The sequence below is a fragment of the Cuculus canorus genome, chromosome 18 (assembly GCF_017976375.1).
Source record: "Cuculus canorus isolate bCucCan1 chromosome 18, bCucCan1.pri, whole genome shotgun sequence".
Lineage (NCBI taxonomy): Eukaryota > Metazoa > Chordata > Aves > Cuculiformes > Cuculidae > Cuculus > Cuculus canorus.
In genome coordinates, this window is record NC_071418.1 from 9916713 (window position 1) to 9934152 (window position 17440).

Below are 17440 nucleotides of genomic sequence, written 5' to 3' on the forward strand. Positions count from 1 at the left end.
AATGTCTGGTCTAAATCTGCCCCTGTCCAGTTTATACCCATTCCCCCTTGTCTTATCACCATGTGCCTTTATGAACAGCCCCTCTCCAGCTTTCTTGTAGCCCCTTTCAGGTACTGGAAGGTCACTATAAGATCTCGGAGCCTTCTCTTCTCCAGGCTGAACAAGCCCAACTCTTTCAGCCTGCCCTCATATGGGAGGTGCTCCAGCCCTCTGATCATCTTTGCAGCCTCCTCTGGACCTGTTGCAACAGTTCCATATCCTTCTTATGTTGAGAATTCCAGAACTGGACACAATACTCCAGATAAGGTCTCACAAGAGAGGAATAGAGGGGCAGAATCACCTCCTTCGACCTGCTGGCCACACTTCTTTTGATGTGGCCCATGACACAATTGGCCTTCTGGGCTGCGAGCACATGCTGCTGGCTCATGTCCAGCTTCTCATCAACCAGCACCTCCAAGTCCTCTGCTGGGCAGCCCTCAATCACTTCATCCCCCATGGGAGACTCACATCGCCCCAGAACAAATAGGGAAAATCGATTTCTCAGATGGACCAAATCCTCACGGACAGCAAAGCTCAGCTGGGCTCTACAGACATATTGGGCAAGTCCTTACAAAGAAACTCATGGGCTGCAAGGCCATTGTCCAGTAGTCCAATGGCTTGGGGCAAAAAAATAAGGGGCAGTCAACACTTGCTCTTCTGGGATAGACTACTAAGAACTTGTCTCCGTTTTGGTATCAGTAGCCATTCATGCTCCTCAACAAAACATGCAGCCTCAGTCTTTCAGATGGTGGGGTACCTTGAATGTGAGTGATGGTGCTGCCTCTTTTAATGGCTAGTTAAATTCACAGAGAGTTGGTTAGTCATGCAGATGGGCAAATCCACCTTCCTAAACCACCTAGATTGTTCCTCAAGAATTTTTTTCTTATAGAATCATAGACTGTCCTGAGTTGGAAAGGACTCACAAGGATCATTGAGTCCAACTCCTGTCCCCGCTCAGGACACCACAACATTCACACCACCAGTTGAGGGCGTTGGCGAAATGGTTCTGGAATATTGTCAGGCTTAGTGCTGCCATGACTAGTTCCTGGGGAGCTGTTCCAGTGCTCCACCACCCTCTGGGGGAAGAATCTTTTCTTAATGTCCAACCTAACCATCCCCCTGGTGCATCCTACTGCCATTCCCTGGAGTCCTGTCATTGGTCACCAGGGAGAAGAGATCAGCGCCTGCTCCTCCTCCTCCCCTTGTGAAGAAGCTGTAATCGCAACGAAATCTCCCCTCAGCCTCCTCTTCTCCAGGCTGAATAGACCAAGGGCCTTCAGCTGCTCCTCACACAGCTTCCCCCCTAAACCCTTCAACAAATGTGGCCTTCTCTGGATGCTCTCCAGTTCATAGCCTGACTCCACCCTAACCACCCTCTCTTCTTCCAGAGCTTCCTCCACTGGGTAATAGTTATTGGCGAGGAAGTGTCAAAGCCAGCCAGGCTGTGACAGGACTTCCCACGCTTCCCACTGCATGCACAGACAGCATCAATAGCGATAACCAGCTGCAACCTCAGAGCAATGGACCAAGAGAAAGGAGCACTCGGGTTTAACCACTGCAGAGCAGGACAGCCCTGCCAGAGGAGCGGATTAGGCTGGATAATTCAGTTCCCCTCCAAAATCTCCCCAACGCACAGCTGATTAGAGGAGAGAGAACCACTGCAGGACACAAGATCGACAGCAAGTCAATACTCACCACCATCTAAAGAAGAAAACAGTGCCATGAATTGCCTACAAAATGCTTGACTGTTACAAAGATTCAAATGAAAGGAATGCTTCTGGAGCTGATTGATGGCCAAGTGCACTGTGCTTCAGTCCAGAAGGGGCTTCTTCACATGCACAATGACTGTTCAATGACTTTCTGCCAGAGTCGTTTACACCTTCTTCTCTTAACACTACAGTGCTGGCACACCCAGAAAGGCTCTTATCAGCACAACAAAGCACACAGGGAAATGAAGAAAGCTTCTAACATCCTGAAGACCTTTGTGAACCTGCTGCAGAGCCATTAATACATCAAGGCAAAGACAACCAGCCAAAACTCCCGGTATCTTGTTTCTTACAGCAATGTAATTAAGGCTGGCAACTTGACGTTTATCATCCAGAGCTAAAAAAAAAATGATGGGAATCTAAGGCATGAAGAAAGGTAACTGAACAAAAAAAAACATCTGGTGACTTTGGAGACCCCATATCAACTATTCACTCTGCTGGAAAACTCTGCGGTGACACTGGATGTCTCACAGGGGTAGGATTTACTGCCTCCAACCTTACCTATACAAAAATGAGGCAACTCTCTAAGCAAGTCAACACCTACAGACAGACCTGGTCTGGAGGTCAGCTCACCCTATCCAGCCTTACCCCTCTTCAGGGAAGTTAAATTAGAGAGCTGATTTTCATACAGGCATCCTCAAGCAAGCCAACTCCCATCCTTATTCTCCTAAGTTGCTTCCCTCATGCAAAGCAGGAATAACCACACTTCCTTCCTTAGCCAGCAGTTGCAAAACCCCACGTTTCAAAGCCTGTAAGAAGCTTGGATATCGCAATAATGGGAACACAGAAATGGCAATGGACTCACTCAGTTTAACTTTCACTTCTTTCACTCCCAAATTTGATTCATAACACACAAAAGCAGAAGCCAACATTTCTGCAAGTGACTTTTGTCTGTACAAGGCCTCCAGGAATCCTCAATCGACCTTTGCTTCTGGACAGTCAGGTGTCCTGACTGTCAGTAAGCTCTGAGGAAGAGTGTCAGAAGTTGGAATCAGCAACTCCCAGTAAAGCAGTGGTCCAAGAAAGCTTTACAAGCACACTACTTGAAAGTCTCCGCTATAAAAAAAGAGGGTTATTTCCACATTTGAATAGATGGTGGGTGCTTTAAAACTGCCCCCAAGGTCAATTTTAAAGGCTGCATCAGATGCAACGTGACCAGCAGGGCAAGCGAGGGGATTTTGCCCCTCTACTCCACTCTGGGGAGACCTCACCTGGAGCCCTGTGTTCAGTTCTGGAGTCCTCAGCACAGAAAGGACATGGAGCTGTTGGAGCCAGTCCAGAAGAGGCCACGGAGATGTTCCAAGGGCTGGAGCACTACTCATACGAGCACAGGCTGGGAGAGTTGTGGTTGTTCAGTCTGGAGAAGAGAAGGCTCTGGGGATACTGCCCTATCCCTGGAGGTGTTCAGTGTCAGGCTGGATGGGACATTGAGCACCCTGATCCAGTGGGAGGTGTCCCTGCCCATGGCAGGGGGTTGGAACTGGATGAGCTTTGAGGTCCCTTCCAACCCAAACCCATGAATTTTATGAGGCTATTTCACAGATGAACTACATTAGACTACTGATAGTCCAGAAAACACAGAAAAATAAGAAAATGAATCATTCCTTGGTTATGTGCAGCACATGAGGGCTAGCAGCAGAAAGTCAGAGACACCAGCACTCTGGCATTTGTAGGACAAGGCAGCAGAGGTCTCATTTCCACACCAAGGTTGGATCAGCTCTTTAGCCAGTAGCAAAACTCCCATTGACTGCAACATGGCCAGTTGTGGACCCTCACTCGAGGTTATTGAAGAAATCAGCTGAGCTGTACCTATAACCACGTACCACTCTGTCACTCCTGGAGGGAAGATGCAGTCTTACCCAACCTGAATGACCCAAGCAGAATTCGAAGAGACGGCAGAGGAGCAAGGAAGGGTCCAGCACCTGAACGCTGCTGTTTGGGGTTGTCACTACCTCTCCTTCTCTTGACGCGTATTTTTTTCAGTCATTTTTTAATAAGAAAATGTTAGACAAGCAGGCGGGGCTGCCCCCAGAATGTACAAAATGCAACCACAACAACATTTTAGCAATTTCAGAGTGAAACCACCATCACGTTATCATCTTAGTAATTAACTTCTCATCACAATATCACTGACAACTCCAGCTCCAGGAGTTTATTTCCAATTTATGAAGCAGGAAAGACTGCCTCCTTCTAACCTGGCCAGACATACAGAGGCAAAGCCAACTGCAAAACACAGTGCAAGAGCTGGAATGAAACACACAGCAGCCAAGGCTGAGTTTGCAGCCAGGCTCAACTTTTGGTCACACCAGGACAAGTCCAGAGCAACACGCTAGTTCTAGTTTTAGCAAGGAAGTCACAGCAAATAGCCAAAACCTCAACATGGACCAGCAGCTCAGGAGGTGACAGGGCTGTGGGCAGCACTGGCAACCTCCAGGTAATTCTTAGCTGTTGGAGAGGAACAAGGTGATAACAGAAACCAGGTGATGTGCATCTGGCACGAAGTATATGAACCACCAACCCCAGAATTTGCAGCAGATACCAAGGGATCAGCTTCATGGAGATAATGTGCTGCCCATGAGACTCTTGGTGCCCACATAAAACCCCTCTGACCCTTCCAGAGTCTGTCCCTGTGCAGTAACAGCTGTGGTTGAATAAAGTAATAGGAAAAGAGCCTTAGCAATGTGTAATAGAACAATCTGGAAGCTGCAATCCAGTCCAGTTCCACAAGCATTGCGTTAAAGACAAAACTGGTTTTACAGCATCGCTACCACCTTTCACATCAGCAGTCCTGGCAACAATAGAAGGCATGGGATGAAAACAAAGGAGACCCCTTTTCCAGTCCTGGGGTCTCATAGGAACTGGTGGGAGGGAATGAGAACAGGGGTAGCTCATCAGTTGTGGGGTGTCGGGTTCAGCCTTTCAGACACCCAATCTGCAGTGGGGTACAGTGCCCATCCTTAACACTGGACACTGAGAAGACGAGTAGTAGATTTTAGGAAACCAATGGACCTCCCAGAGACAGATATTCAACAGTAATTGAGCAGGGAATACATTTTGCATCAGCTTTGCATCTAGACCTGAGCTCAAACCAGTCATTCAAAGTTCTATTGCTTCAATATTTGTGCCTGAATATTAGAGTAGCTATGCATTTCCTTGAGAAACACAAGTAGCCTACGATGCATCACAGACTCATACAAGCTGAAGACACTTGTAAACCATTCTGGGACATTCTGTAAGTGAGCAATTCCCTTGCTGTGAAGTTAGGGATGTGAATCGGGGGGCTCTGTGAAAGACCAGTGCTAGACCCTAGCAGCAATGCTTCAGGGAAACTGAAACCACAACAGCACAATGGTGTCCGGTGCAGAATTGGCTAAAAAACTCTCCACCACCCATTCTGCAAACTGAGACTTCCTCTTGACTTATTTTTAAAATGTTCTGGTTTACAACTACCATTTTTCATGACAGGATCTCGTGTACTCTTGACAGAGAGATAACAGGGGAATTCCACTCGCTGCCCCTTTAAAGTTACGATCTGTTTTGATGCCGAGAAATACAAATCTCTAAATTAGTCCCACGGAACCATCACCGAGAACAGTTGCAATGGTACCTTCTCTCTTTCTCCAAAGAGACATTTCTCTGGACACAACCCCAGTGACTCACTGCAGGTTCTTTTGATTGGAGAAGCTCTTGCCACTGGCAAGACACTGTCTTCATCTCCATCTCCAGCTAAAAACACAGGCTGCACCCTTCATCTCCATATTCCATTATTTTTAGCTCCTTTAACGCAACACTCTTGAACTTTCTTCCAAGTAACAAATGATAGAATGAGAGGAAATGGGCTCAAGTTGTGCCAGGGGAGGTTTAAATTGGAGATTAGGAACAATTTCCTTCCTGACCGAGTGGTGAAGCCCTGGCAGAGGCTGCCCAAGGCAGTGGAGGAGTCTTCGTCCCTGGAGAGGTTCAAAAGCTTACATATGTGGTGCATTGGGACATGGTTTAATTGGTTGGTGTTGTGTTGATGGTCTTAGACATCTTTTCCAACCTTAACAATTCTATGACTCTATGAACTGTTCAAGCATCAAGCTTTGGGAAAGGCAACGAGAAGAATATATCACCCTGGTGTTATTAGAATAAGGTCTATTACTTTTTGCAATAGTTTCTGAAGGAAAACGCAAAAGACCCATTCCTGGAGATGCTGAAGGACCAGCTTCAAACTGAAGGACAAGGAGAAAATATGCCCTGCTCTACTTCAAACTGAAGGACTCCGCTGTGGGTGAGAAATCGAATAAACTCAACCACAGAATGGCTGCTGTCAAGAGGAGGGGACTTATCTGTATCCCAGTCCTTAAAGGCAGAAGAAGAGCAACAGGCTCAAATCAAGTGACAGAGGGAGAATGGCCCCTGCCCGAAGGCCAGGGAGAGACCCTGAACAGCCCTTTCAGTCCTAATGGCCCTTCCAGTCCCCACTGCCTTTTCAATACTCCTGACTCAAGGCAGATCAGCAGCTACTGATGCCTGTGGGAATTCCTCGGATTTCACCATTGTAAAGTAAATCTCCACACTGAACATTAACTTCCTAAAAAAGAAACTAATGAAGAAATAAAAAAATCCAGCCCTACCCTGTCACCTCTTTGTATCTCCTCTCCACCAATGCTTTGCTCACCTTCCAGAACCCTTCCAGACCAAGGCTGGCAGGGTTCAGCAGCCTGTGCTTTGCTTTCTAGCCAAGAGCATGGAGCGGAGCCCATTTCCTCTCCTCTCTGTCGCCAGTGCCATGCAGACACAACATTTCTGCATCCAAACATCACTTTCAGCCCGCCTGCAACGGGTGCAGGGAGATGACCCAGGACATAAGCAACCCCAACCCCATCCATGATCACTCAACGGGCTGTGTGGGATTGACAAAACTCATACCATCATAGCCTGTCCTGAGCTGGAAGGGACCCAACAAGGATCACTGAGTCCAACTCCTGTCCCCACTCAGGACACCCCAACTGTGGGCCTGAGGGCGTTGCCTAAAAGCTTCTGGAATATCGTCCGGCTTGGCACCATGACTGCTTCCCTGGGAGCTGTTCCAGGCCCCCGCCACCTTCTGGGGGAAGAATCTTTTCCCAGTGTCCAACCTAACTCTCTCCTAGCATCTTCCTTCCATTCCCTCAGGTCCTGTCATTGGCCACCAGAGAGAAGAGCTCAGCACCTGCTCCTCCTCCTCCCGTTGTGAGGAAGCTAAAACTCCAATGATGTCTCCCCTCAGTCTCCTCCAGGCTGAACAGACCCAGTGACTTCAGCCACTCCTCACAGTTTCCTCTCTAAATCCTTCCCCAACTCTATGTCCTCCTCTGGATGTTTCCAGCAGCTCTAGACCCTCTTTATCTTGTGTGCCCAGAACTGCCCCCAGTGCTCAAGGTGGGGCTGCCCCGGTGTGGAGCAGAGCGGGACAATCCCCTCCTCGTGCAGCTGGCGATGCTGTGCTGGATGCACCCAGGACACGGTCGCCCTCTTGTCCGCCAGGGCACTGCTGGCTCATGGTCACCTTGCCCTCGACCAGCAGCCCCAGCTCCCTTCCCGCAGGGCTGCTCTCCAGCCTCACGCTCCCCAGGCAGTGTGAATCCAGGGGGGCTGTGTTCCAGGAGCAAAACCTGGGACTTGCCCTTGCTAAACTTCACGCGGTTGGTGATTGCCCAGCACTTCACTTTGTCCAGATCCCTTTGCAGGGCCTCTACAGTGACCCAGCCAGAGTAAGCAAAGCCCCTGCCTTTCTCCTCAAAAGACAGCAGAAATATCTATCCGAGTATCAAAAGGCCAGTTATATATACTCACTTTTCAGAGAGGAAACACACTTGTTCCTGGCACCAATTATGAAAACCCCTCACCACATGATGCAAGAATTCACTTTAGCTTGCATTGGTCTTTATCATAACAGTTAAAGTTAAAGTTTCAACTCAACATCACAGTTAATTACAAGCTCAGTGTCAAGTTAAGCCCCAGGAAGATTTAGGCTGGAGATAGCGATGGCACAGCCTGGTTGGGTGCTGGGTTCTGTCAGCACTATGTAATGGAAACTCCGGGGTTGCTCTTCAGGGAAGGTGGAAGTTCAGCAGAGAAGTGTCTATGCGTCACAGGGGAGGACCAGGGGAAGAAAGAAAAAAAATTCAGCAAATGCATAATTTAGAGAGAGAGAACAAAAAAAAAAAAAAAAAAAAAAAAAAAGGTGTTTCCCAAAATAAAAGCAGCAGCCCAAGCTGCCCCTGCCAAGAAGGAAGCGAAGGACACAACACAGTGTCAGTCGGTTCCTTCCGACACTCCCTAGGGTGGCTGCTAAATCTGGAGGGGTGGACCAAAAGGAGACATCCCTGTTGGAAAAGTCTTACAGACTCTCACATGGGGCAAACGGGACAAGAATCCAGGTATATCCTTGCTAGAGACACCCCCCAAAAGCATATAGACACCTGGGGTTGAAGTCCATGTCCAGACAAAGCAGGCACTGAGCTCCCTCCCAAGCTGAAGATTTCCCTGAGGCTGAAGATGCTGGGCTCCCTCTGAAGCTGATGACTTTGTTGCAGCTGAAGATCCCACAACAAAGTCTTCAGCTTGGGAAGGAGCCCAGCACCTCCTACCCCTGGGCATGGACCTCAACCCTAGCTGTCCCCATGCTTTCTACAGCAGTTGCTGTGTACATAAGGCTTCTTTGATGGCCCTTGGGGAAAATCCACTTTTACTGTGCAAGGTTACAGGTGGGTGACACTATCGTACTTAGGATCGCATCAAACACAAAGGGGAACAGCGATACCGCAATAGCATGAAAAATTCTCATCAGCTATTCTTTGTTCCACTGACCCAGCACTTTCCTGTGCCTCTCCAAAGTCTTCCTAAGACTTCTTGCCCTTAAAAAAACAGGTCATGTTGCTGCCTACTTTGCTACACTGACTCACTGGAAGGGGTGTTGGGGGTTTGGTTTGGGTTTTGGGGGTTGTTTCTATTGCAAAATCATCTCTCAGCCTCAGCAGGGCCGGGGACTATCACCAACCTGCAACCAAAGTGGCACAAAGCTCACACAAACATGGGTCCCCCCCAGTGAGGACTCCACCTCTGCCCCACGCTGCCTTCCCCCCACAGCTCCTTTGCGATGAAGGACACTGAGAGCTGATGCCAATTCCTTCAGCCTATTCAGAAAAACAAGTTTACACAGGAGATTTCAACCGGCTCCGACACTGCTTAATTACTCCAGCTGTGAAACAAAGTAAGTGAGAGACAAAGCCCTACAAACAAGCAGCACGACCATTTCAGAGGGCTTTTTGTGAGCTTTAATGCCAAACCCACTAAATAGATTAACTTACAGCATAAACAAGCAAGTAAATCTTTCCCCCAAGGCCCTGTGTAGCCAAAGGAAGCTTTAGAAGTTGCTTCCTGCCATTGTGGAGGCCCTGCTGGGAACCCAGTAGCCTTTTTAGTCCCTGGCTTGGTTGCCCAAAACCTACAATTTACTTCCAGCACTGCTGGCTGCTGCACCACAAAAGACAGATGATGGCAAGGATGGTTTTAGCTGTTCTCCATCATCCTCAGACCACAGACAAGCAGGACCATGATTCTCACACATTCCCAAAGCTTAAAGAAGGGTGTGAGTCCCACTTTGACCAGAGGCACTTTGTACAACCACAGCACCACCACCATAATCAGTGAGAAGAAAGGAAGTCTCTAGACAAGGAGAGCCAAAAGAGAGGTGGGCATCCATCCGACAAGCAAGACAACCAACAGCGGCCAACTCCACCCATCTGTTCAGCCTCTGAGCACCTTCCAACAGCCCACAGCACTGAAATACCACAGCAGCAGATGCGTTTGCCATTTGAGAAGGGAATGACAAGCCTAGGACATCAAACCTTTCCAAACCCTGTGTTCACCTCTGGGAAGAAGCAGGCTCACTGCACTCAGATGTGCCAAACCCTGCAGATCTGGAGAAGGCCAGGCAGCACAAATGTAAGATGCTGTGACTGCAGAACTTGGGGCCATCCCATCACAAGGGACATCCAAGCCTCTGGGGTCTTCCTTGCTGAGGGTGCGACCCTGAGCTGGACCATCCTTTGGCCTGGCCTAGTAGAGTCACAGAACTACATCCCTATCAGCCCAAAAAGCCATGGAGAAAACAGGCTGAAAAGCATTTTCTTCACATGAAGGCTCTATCCACCACTCTTCATCCCTTCCTCCGGCACAGTGACTACGTCTAATGGTGACATGACAGCTTAAGAGACACTGAGAGCACCCCATCGCTGAGGTGCCTCCAGCCAGGCCAGCACAGCCCCAACCCGCTGGTGTCCCACGTGCAAAGTGAGTCCTCAAATCCCTGCAATCACGCGAGCATGGGGTGTAAGAGCTCATGCAGCAAACACAGCCTGAATCCACCCCAGCCCCGGGTTCCTCCCATGATGGGTAGGAGCATCACAGCACATAGGGACGGTCCCCAGCTCAGGGATTCATTAGGATCCAAGCTCCTGGGAACTGGCCCGACAGCAAATGCCCAATTTCTGCAGCCAAAGGCTATTCCTTTCATCCTAAAGCATCGCACTCACAGTGATGTTTGGAGATCACGGGGAGCAGGTGGGATAGTGGGCCATCACTTCTAACCTCAGCACCATGATCCAGCAGCTCAGGGCCCACCATAAAGGAGGTCCCCAGGCACTAGGTGTGTTCTGTACCAGCAAACATGGTTTTAGAGCCATGTAGCCATTCCTTCCCACCATCTGAGTTCCCTAAGGGATTAGACACTCACAGGCATTCAGAGCAGATCAACCTGGGGATGGTTTGCACTTAATGACACATCCTTTGGGGATCTCAGGCTTGTTGACTTTAATTGCAATCCAGGCAATCCGTTCGGGGAGGAAAGGCTCAAGCAGGAGCCCTCTCAGAAAGGCAGGATTCACACACACAGATGAGGAGGAACAGGAATGTCCACAGCCAGGGTCTGCAAGGCTGGAATTTGCTCAGCTGGAACTGCAAATCCTCCGCACCCAAGAGCTGCTGTAACTCCGTCACGCAGCCCTGGGCGCTGGGAGGCTATATGCAGCGTGTCTACCAGTTTGCAAGGTTTATCAACACAAAGACACCAAGAGGGATGAAACGTTTTTGAGGTTTCACAAATACAGATTGCCAGAAACAATGAGAAAAGGGAAATGCCACCTGAAAGGACGAGAGCCTGTTTGCAGAGAAGCTTCTGAGCCAAGGGTTTAAATAGACATAGAGCAAAAGGGGAAGCAGCTGAGAGGGGAAACGTTTCATCCTAATTTGAGACAAGAATGGGTCTTTGTGGGCGGGATGAAACACACTTTTGCAAGCTCAAGACAACAGCATCCTTCCTGGGCTATACGCCCATCCACACCATGCTGCATCACAACAGACATTAACACAATCTTGAAAATACCTTGATGTTACAGCACCACAGGATAAAAAAAAAGATGATGAGTTTGCTACCGCAGCAGCTGCTAAGGACTGTCACAAGCTGAAGATGAGTCCCTCCTGCTTAGCTGGAGCAGCATAGGGCAGCTGTGAGGAAGGTGACAGGAGAGATGATAGAACCATGGAATGGTTTGGGTTGGAAGGGACCTCAAAGCCCATCCAGTTCCACCCCCTGCCATGGGCAGGGATACCTCCCACTGCATCGGGTAGATCAAAGCCCCATCCAACCTGGCCTTGAACACCTCCAGGGACGGGGCAGCCACGGCTTCTCTGGGCAACCTCTTTGCCTCCCCACCCTCACAGGAAAACACTTCTTCCTAAAATCTCATCTCAATCTCCCGTTTTTCAGCTGAAATCCATTCCCCCTTGTCCTACTTCTGCACTCCCTGATCAAAAGCCCCTCCCCAGCTTTCCTGGAGCCCCTTTCAGTACTGGAAGCTGCTCTAAGGTCTCCATAAGGTCACTCTAAGATGCTCCAGCATGCCTTTCCATTCCCAGATATCCTCATCACATGAGCTGCTCACACCAGGATCTTCTCACTTCTGCTTAAACCCACCCCAATACAAATGCTGCTGACCAGCAGCATTTTAGGAGCATCTGAGCTGCTCTCACCCTAAGCACTGCAAGAATTTAGGGCAATGAAATAAAAGGATTGGTGGGAAAGCCAAGCCCCTGTCTCTCTTAAACACAGATGCAGCATCGAGTCATTAATAATTGTAACAGCACTACAGGACTGCATCACCCATCCAGGTAGTGTTTTCCTGTTCCCCTTTTAACTCAGCAAGAGGGTTACGCTCACATCTGTTGGCTAAAAACATATGCAGCCCTTTTCACTGCCCGACCAGCCCAGCACAGCTGGGGAGGGACTGCTAGAGCCTTCTCTTCCCTGGGCACCCACCGGAGGGGTGGCCAGCCCAGTTACGGGAACGGTGCAGCGCAGGTGGGAGCGCTGAACCACACAGCTGCCCCGGCCAGGATCAGGCCTCTGGGCTCTTTCTTACCAGCAAGAGAAAGACTCGAACCTGGGTGAACTCTCACATGTGGCAGGTTACAGTTAAATACAGCAGTTGTGCTTGCAAGGAGAGGACATCTGAGATGACAACGAGCGAGCCTCAAACACGAAATCCTGTCGCGCTGTTGCCAAACAAACCCTGCTTCCCATAGCATCGCGCTGCCTTTGCACCCGACACAGCCAGCTCTCTTCCAGCTACGCCTCTGCTACTCAGCTGAGCATCTCCCGCTGTGCCACACCGGCAAGGGAGTGGATTGTCCAACCACAAGCCCAACTGGGTTTCTTTTTTCAGTGGCAGAGCTTGAAATCGGAGATTAACAAGGCTGAAGGAGCTCATGCCTGGCCACTCATGTATTCCAGATGCACATGCTATAAGCACGGCTTGCCAAACAGGATACGAGGCGTAAGAAAATAAAGCATTTTATCTTCAAGCTTTTCCAAGAGGGTATTAGAAACAATGGGGAGGAAATACAAAATTAACACTAGAGAAGAGCAATTGGCAGTGCCCCTCACGAGTCTGTTCTTAATTACAAGGCTGCCTATTCAGTAGCTTTCATTAGGAAAATCGCATCGCAGAGCCATTCCCAACAGCGTCCCTATTTCCTAATTAAGCTTCGCCAAAGAGCCGTGTCTTTTAGTTACTGCACAGCGCACAATCACAACAATTACCATTTCATCACACCCTGGCTGCTGAAAACCCTGCAATTAAAGCATCTGAGGAGTCACACAGGCATGTCATCAGGGAGACAAGTTCTCACGTCGTGCTAATTGGCGGCCAAAGACGAGATCAGAAAAACAGGAACATCAGTTTTTGGTCTTCATGCTGGGAAAGGGGCTCGGGAGCTGCAGCCGCTCCCCAGGCTCCCACCCAGGAGGCCAGTGAAGAGGGCTTGGTGCCAGCGAGTGCTGGAGAAAGGTCCTATCTACCCCTCTGGGCCGTAGCACAGGGCGATGCTCCTTGCATCCTCCTGCGTATCACACCCACATCACCACCTGGACCTTTGGGAAGGTGAACAACCCCAATTCAACACCTGCAGTGCAAGGTGGACGCAACCTCAGGTGGTTTGCAGAGGTCACTTGTAGACTCATGGGTTATGGCTGTGGGTGGGTGGGACTTTCACAAAGACAGGGCTGACATAAATGTCCCCACACCACCTCCAGCCACAACAGATGAGGCAAGGATGGGGGTTCTGCCATGCTGGGCCTCTTAGGGAAGCAGAAAGGAAGTCTTGTAGAGAGGAGAGAAAGAGCATGAGCTGCAGCTATGGAGCCTTGATTGCATCCACAGGTCACATTTTCCTTCACTGCAGTCAGGAGTGACATTTCCAGCCCAAAACGCTGCCCTGGATGAACGTGGCTGCAAAGCAGAGCTGCAGCAAGGGTATTGCTGCTTGGGCTGCAGCGTGATGCCCACGAGGAGTGCGAGGCAGTTTCCGTAGGAACCTCATCCTCCCTGCTGCTGCCCAGTGCAACTTCAAAGCGCTGAGGGGAGCAGAGTTCAGACACAGCAGGAGCCTCCCATTGCTCAAAAACAACCTTGAGGCACTCACTCGAGTGACTCTCCCCCAGCAAGCCCATGCACAATTTCCCTCTTGCAAAAAAAATGATGCAAAACTAGGCAGCACTGTCACGCCAGGAACAGCTCAGCAGTCACCCCAAAAAAGAGAAGTCAAAACTACCCCAGGTGAGCTGCAGCATGGCAAGGCTGCAGCAGTCCCTATGCCACACAGCGGGTGTCACAGCCTGGTTCCCTCCTCGGCTGCAGCACTGTGCTGACAGCAAAGCTGCTGCCATCCTTCAGACCCAAGGGCTCCTGCAGCACCGTACCTCTCTGCAAATGTGTTCGTCTGGATTCAGTTCTTCTTTCTCAGTGCAGAAGTCATGTCTTCATTTTCATGTTCAGTAGAAGGCACAAGGCAACAGTTTTGGTTTGCTTTTCTCCAAATCTGGTGTGCCTTGATCTCCGGGGCAGTGCGGAGGGATCGGCCAGCTGCACCATCCCAAAGCACCAGAGCTGTGGGGCTGCTGGGGAGGAGCCCTAACCCTCTACTCCACATCAATGCACACTGGCATTAAAGCTTCTCCCTCTGCACAAGCACCTCCGACACTTCTCATCCCCTTTCCTCTTGCCTCAATCAGGCCGCAGAGCTACAGAGAGCAGGAGAGCAATGGTCACACCATGCCCGGTAAGGCAAACCAGTGCCCTCCCCCTGCTTTAATTTGGTAGGACAGCATTGCGAGGCTGGAACCAGCCTTGGACCAAATGTACTCCAGGCTCGCAGTGAAGCACCCAGGCTCTGTGCTGCCCAGCTGCCTCCCTGGGTGCACCCTCCACAGGGAGCACCCAAGCCCTTGGCCTGAGCCCTCCTGCCTTATGCAGTCCCTGCAACTGTGGGATGCAACCACTGCAGCCACTGCCACAAGGCTCTCGCTCTTTATCTTCTCATCTTTCTAGGTTCAAGTACTAATCTGAGCGACAACCTGAGCTCCAAAACACTTTGCCAGCACGTTTTGGAAGCAATTTGCAGCTCCAAGTTTTCGTTCTGCACGAAGAAAGAACAAAACAGTCCCCTCTGACACACACGAACATTAAAGCTCTGACACCCTGTGTATCCCTGGAGTTTGCAGCCTCTGCATCCAACTAAGATATAGAAAACTAATCTAAATGGGAAAACTAAATCATTTGCAGCTGTTTGGCATCAGCCCCTTAACAGCAGGGTACACAGCACCATCCTGCAGCTGCCTGAGCACAGCTTTGCTGCACTGAGAGCAGCAGCACTGAAAACAAGTCATTAGCAAAGTTACCGGGTGCTGGGGTGACAGCAGTGAGCTTTTAATAAACATGAAAACAAAGGTCTGAAATCTCTTTTCTCCAGCTTTCGTTAGTGATTTGAATCAGCCTAGCCTTTTCCTCCCTGAGGGCTTACGCCGTCCAAAGCAGCTAAACACACTTTCAGGGAGGTTGTTGCAGAAGGGAGTGTAGCAGGAGGCCAGGCTGGGGCCAGGCACCCTCTGGCCAGCACTGGCCACCAAACAGGAGCCACCTGTGAAGGCCACAGAAGCACCTGATGGGAGATGCTCCTTTGCAGGCACAACTATCAGCACAGGCTGGTGCACGAAGCAGCATGGGGACATCTCAGGGCTGCCACACAACCAGACTCTGATGCTGGAGGGATGACACGCTGCTGCGCTTGTCACATCCCAAACCACATCCTGTTGCCAAAGCAGAGCCCTCCCAGGGGTTACACCTCCACCCCTTGGGCCAAGGGAGCAACAAGTGACTTGTGGGCCTCAGGTCCCTCCTGTGCAGAGAGGAGAGCCGCTGCTGCAGTGACACGGTGACTCACTGCCATGCCCGCCAGCAGCTCTGCCAAAACTCCAGGAGGGTTCTGGAGAGCCCCCGGGATTTCCCGGGGACCCAGATGAGGTGGGGTGGTCCCCCGGGACTGAGCGGGGCCCCACACCTGGGGCCCACGCAGCGACTCTGTGGGGCGGCATGGAGGAAAACAAGCACGCAGTCCAGAAATGAGTCATGGCAGAGGGCCCCATCCCCACCCATGGGGTGACACCAGGTCCTCCTGGCCGGGGGCACGGCTGGGCGGCAAGCGGACCCCAAGGGAGACACGGTGCCAGGTGCCCCTTCCCAGGCTGCCTCCACCCTGGGGCTGGTGACCCCCACTGACCCATACACCAGGCGCAGGGCCCCCCTTCTGAGGTCCCAGAGTTCTCCCCAGGTTCCACACAACCCTCTGGGTGAAGGGGAAGCTCCGAGGTGGATGGAAGCTGCCACCAAACCAGGTTCATTCCCCTTGCGCGGTGACTTGGACACACGGTTTATAAGCAGCACCCCCTTCACAGTGCAGAGCCGCCATGGGACACACGGGTGCCCTCCGCTACAAGGACCCCACACGCACCCTGGGGCACAGGCTCCTCAGTAACACCGACATCTTGGGTGTACAGACCCCCTGTCGCCCACACCGGGGGAACTGGGGGTACGGAGACACCCCCCCTCCATGGGCACCAGGGGTACAGAGACACCCCCCCCCCCCCCCCCCCCCCTCCATGGCACCAGGGGTACAGAGACACACCCCCACCCCCTTCCAGGGGCACCGGGGTACAGAGACCCCCCGTCCCTCCATGGGCACCAGGGGTACAGAGACACCCCTCCACAGGCATCAGGGGTAAAGAGACCCCTCCCCTCCTGGGACATCAGGGGTACAGAGACCCCTCTCTTCAGGGGCACTGGGGTACAGAGACCCCCCCCGTTCCAGGGGCATCAGGGGTACAGAGACACCCCCCCGTTCCAGGGGCACCAGGGGTACAGAGACACCCCCCTCCCCACTCCAGGGGCACCGGGGGTACAGGCCCCCCCCTCCAAGGGATACAGAGACCCCTCCTCCAGGGAAATCAGGGATACAGAGGCCCCCCCCTTCCTGGGGCATCAGGGGTACAGACTCCCCCCCGCACGGGTACGGCCACTCCAGTTATTCCGAGCCCCCCAGTTCCAGCGGGCACACGGACACCCCGGTTACGAGGAATTCCCTGCTAGCTCCCCCCCTCCACGGGCACCGGGTTGCAGAAACCCCCCCGGCCACCCCGGTAATCCCGAGCCCCCCAGTTACACCGAGAGCACGGACACCGCGGTTACTCGGCCTCCCTGCTCGCCCAGCGGCCCCTCCAGCCCCCCCGTGCCCGCCCCTCGCACCTGCCGCCGTCCGTGCCCATCCTCGGGGCGCCCGGGCTGCGCCGCGCTCGCTCCGCACGCACCGGGGCGGGCGGGGCCGCGGGGGGGCCGCCCCGCGTGTGCGACCGCCCGGCCACACCCCCGGCACGGGGTCCGTCCGTCCGTCCGTCCACCCATCCATCCCCCTGCCATGTGCCCCTCTCCACCCACCCCCTCAGCCGTCTGTCCGTCTGTCCATGCACCCATCCATCCATCTATTCATCTGTGTGTCCGTCTGTCCATTCATCCATCCATCTATCCATCCACCTTTCCATTCATCCATCCATCCATCCATCTATCCATCCACCTTTCCATTCATCCATCCATCCATCCGTCCATTTGTCCATCTGTCCATCCATTCATCCATTTGTCTATCCGTCCATTCATCCAGTCATCCATCCATCCATCCATCCTGCCATCCATCCATTTGTCCGTCCATCCATCCATCCATCC

The 17440-nt window shown here is 51.7% G+C and overlaps 1 protein-coding gene across 3 annotated transcripts in view; it reads right to left on the bottom strand.

Annotated features, from left to right (window-relative positions):
* The window catches only part of PIK3R5 (phosphoinositide-3-kinase regulatory subunit 5), a 73753-nt gene extending 56711 nt beyond the window's left edge, over positions 1-17042 (bottom strand). For 2 of the 3 annotated variants that reach the window (XM_054083617.1, XM_054083612.1), the window contains exon 1: positions 16970-17042. The gene's annotated coding sequence lies outside the window, so the exon portion shown is untranslated. Of the gene's footprint in view, positions 1-14091; positions 14247-16969 lie in introns of those variants that run through there. The other variant, XM_054083616.1, reaches the window with a different exon arrangement.
* Between the last annotated feature and the right edge of the window lie 398 nt (positions 17043-17440).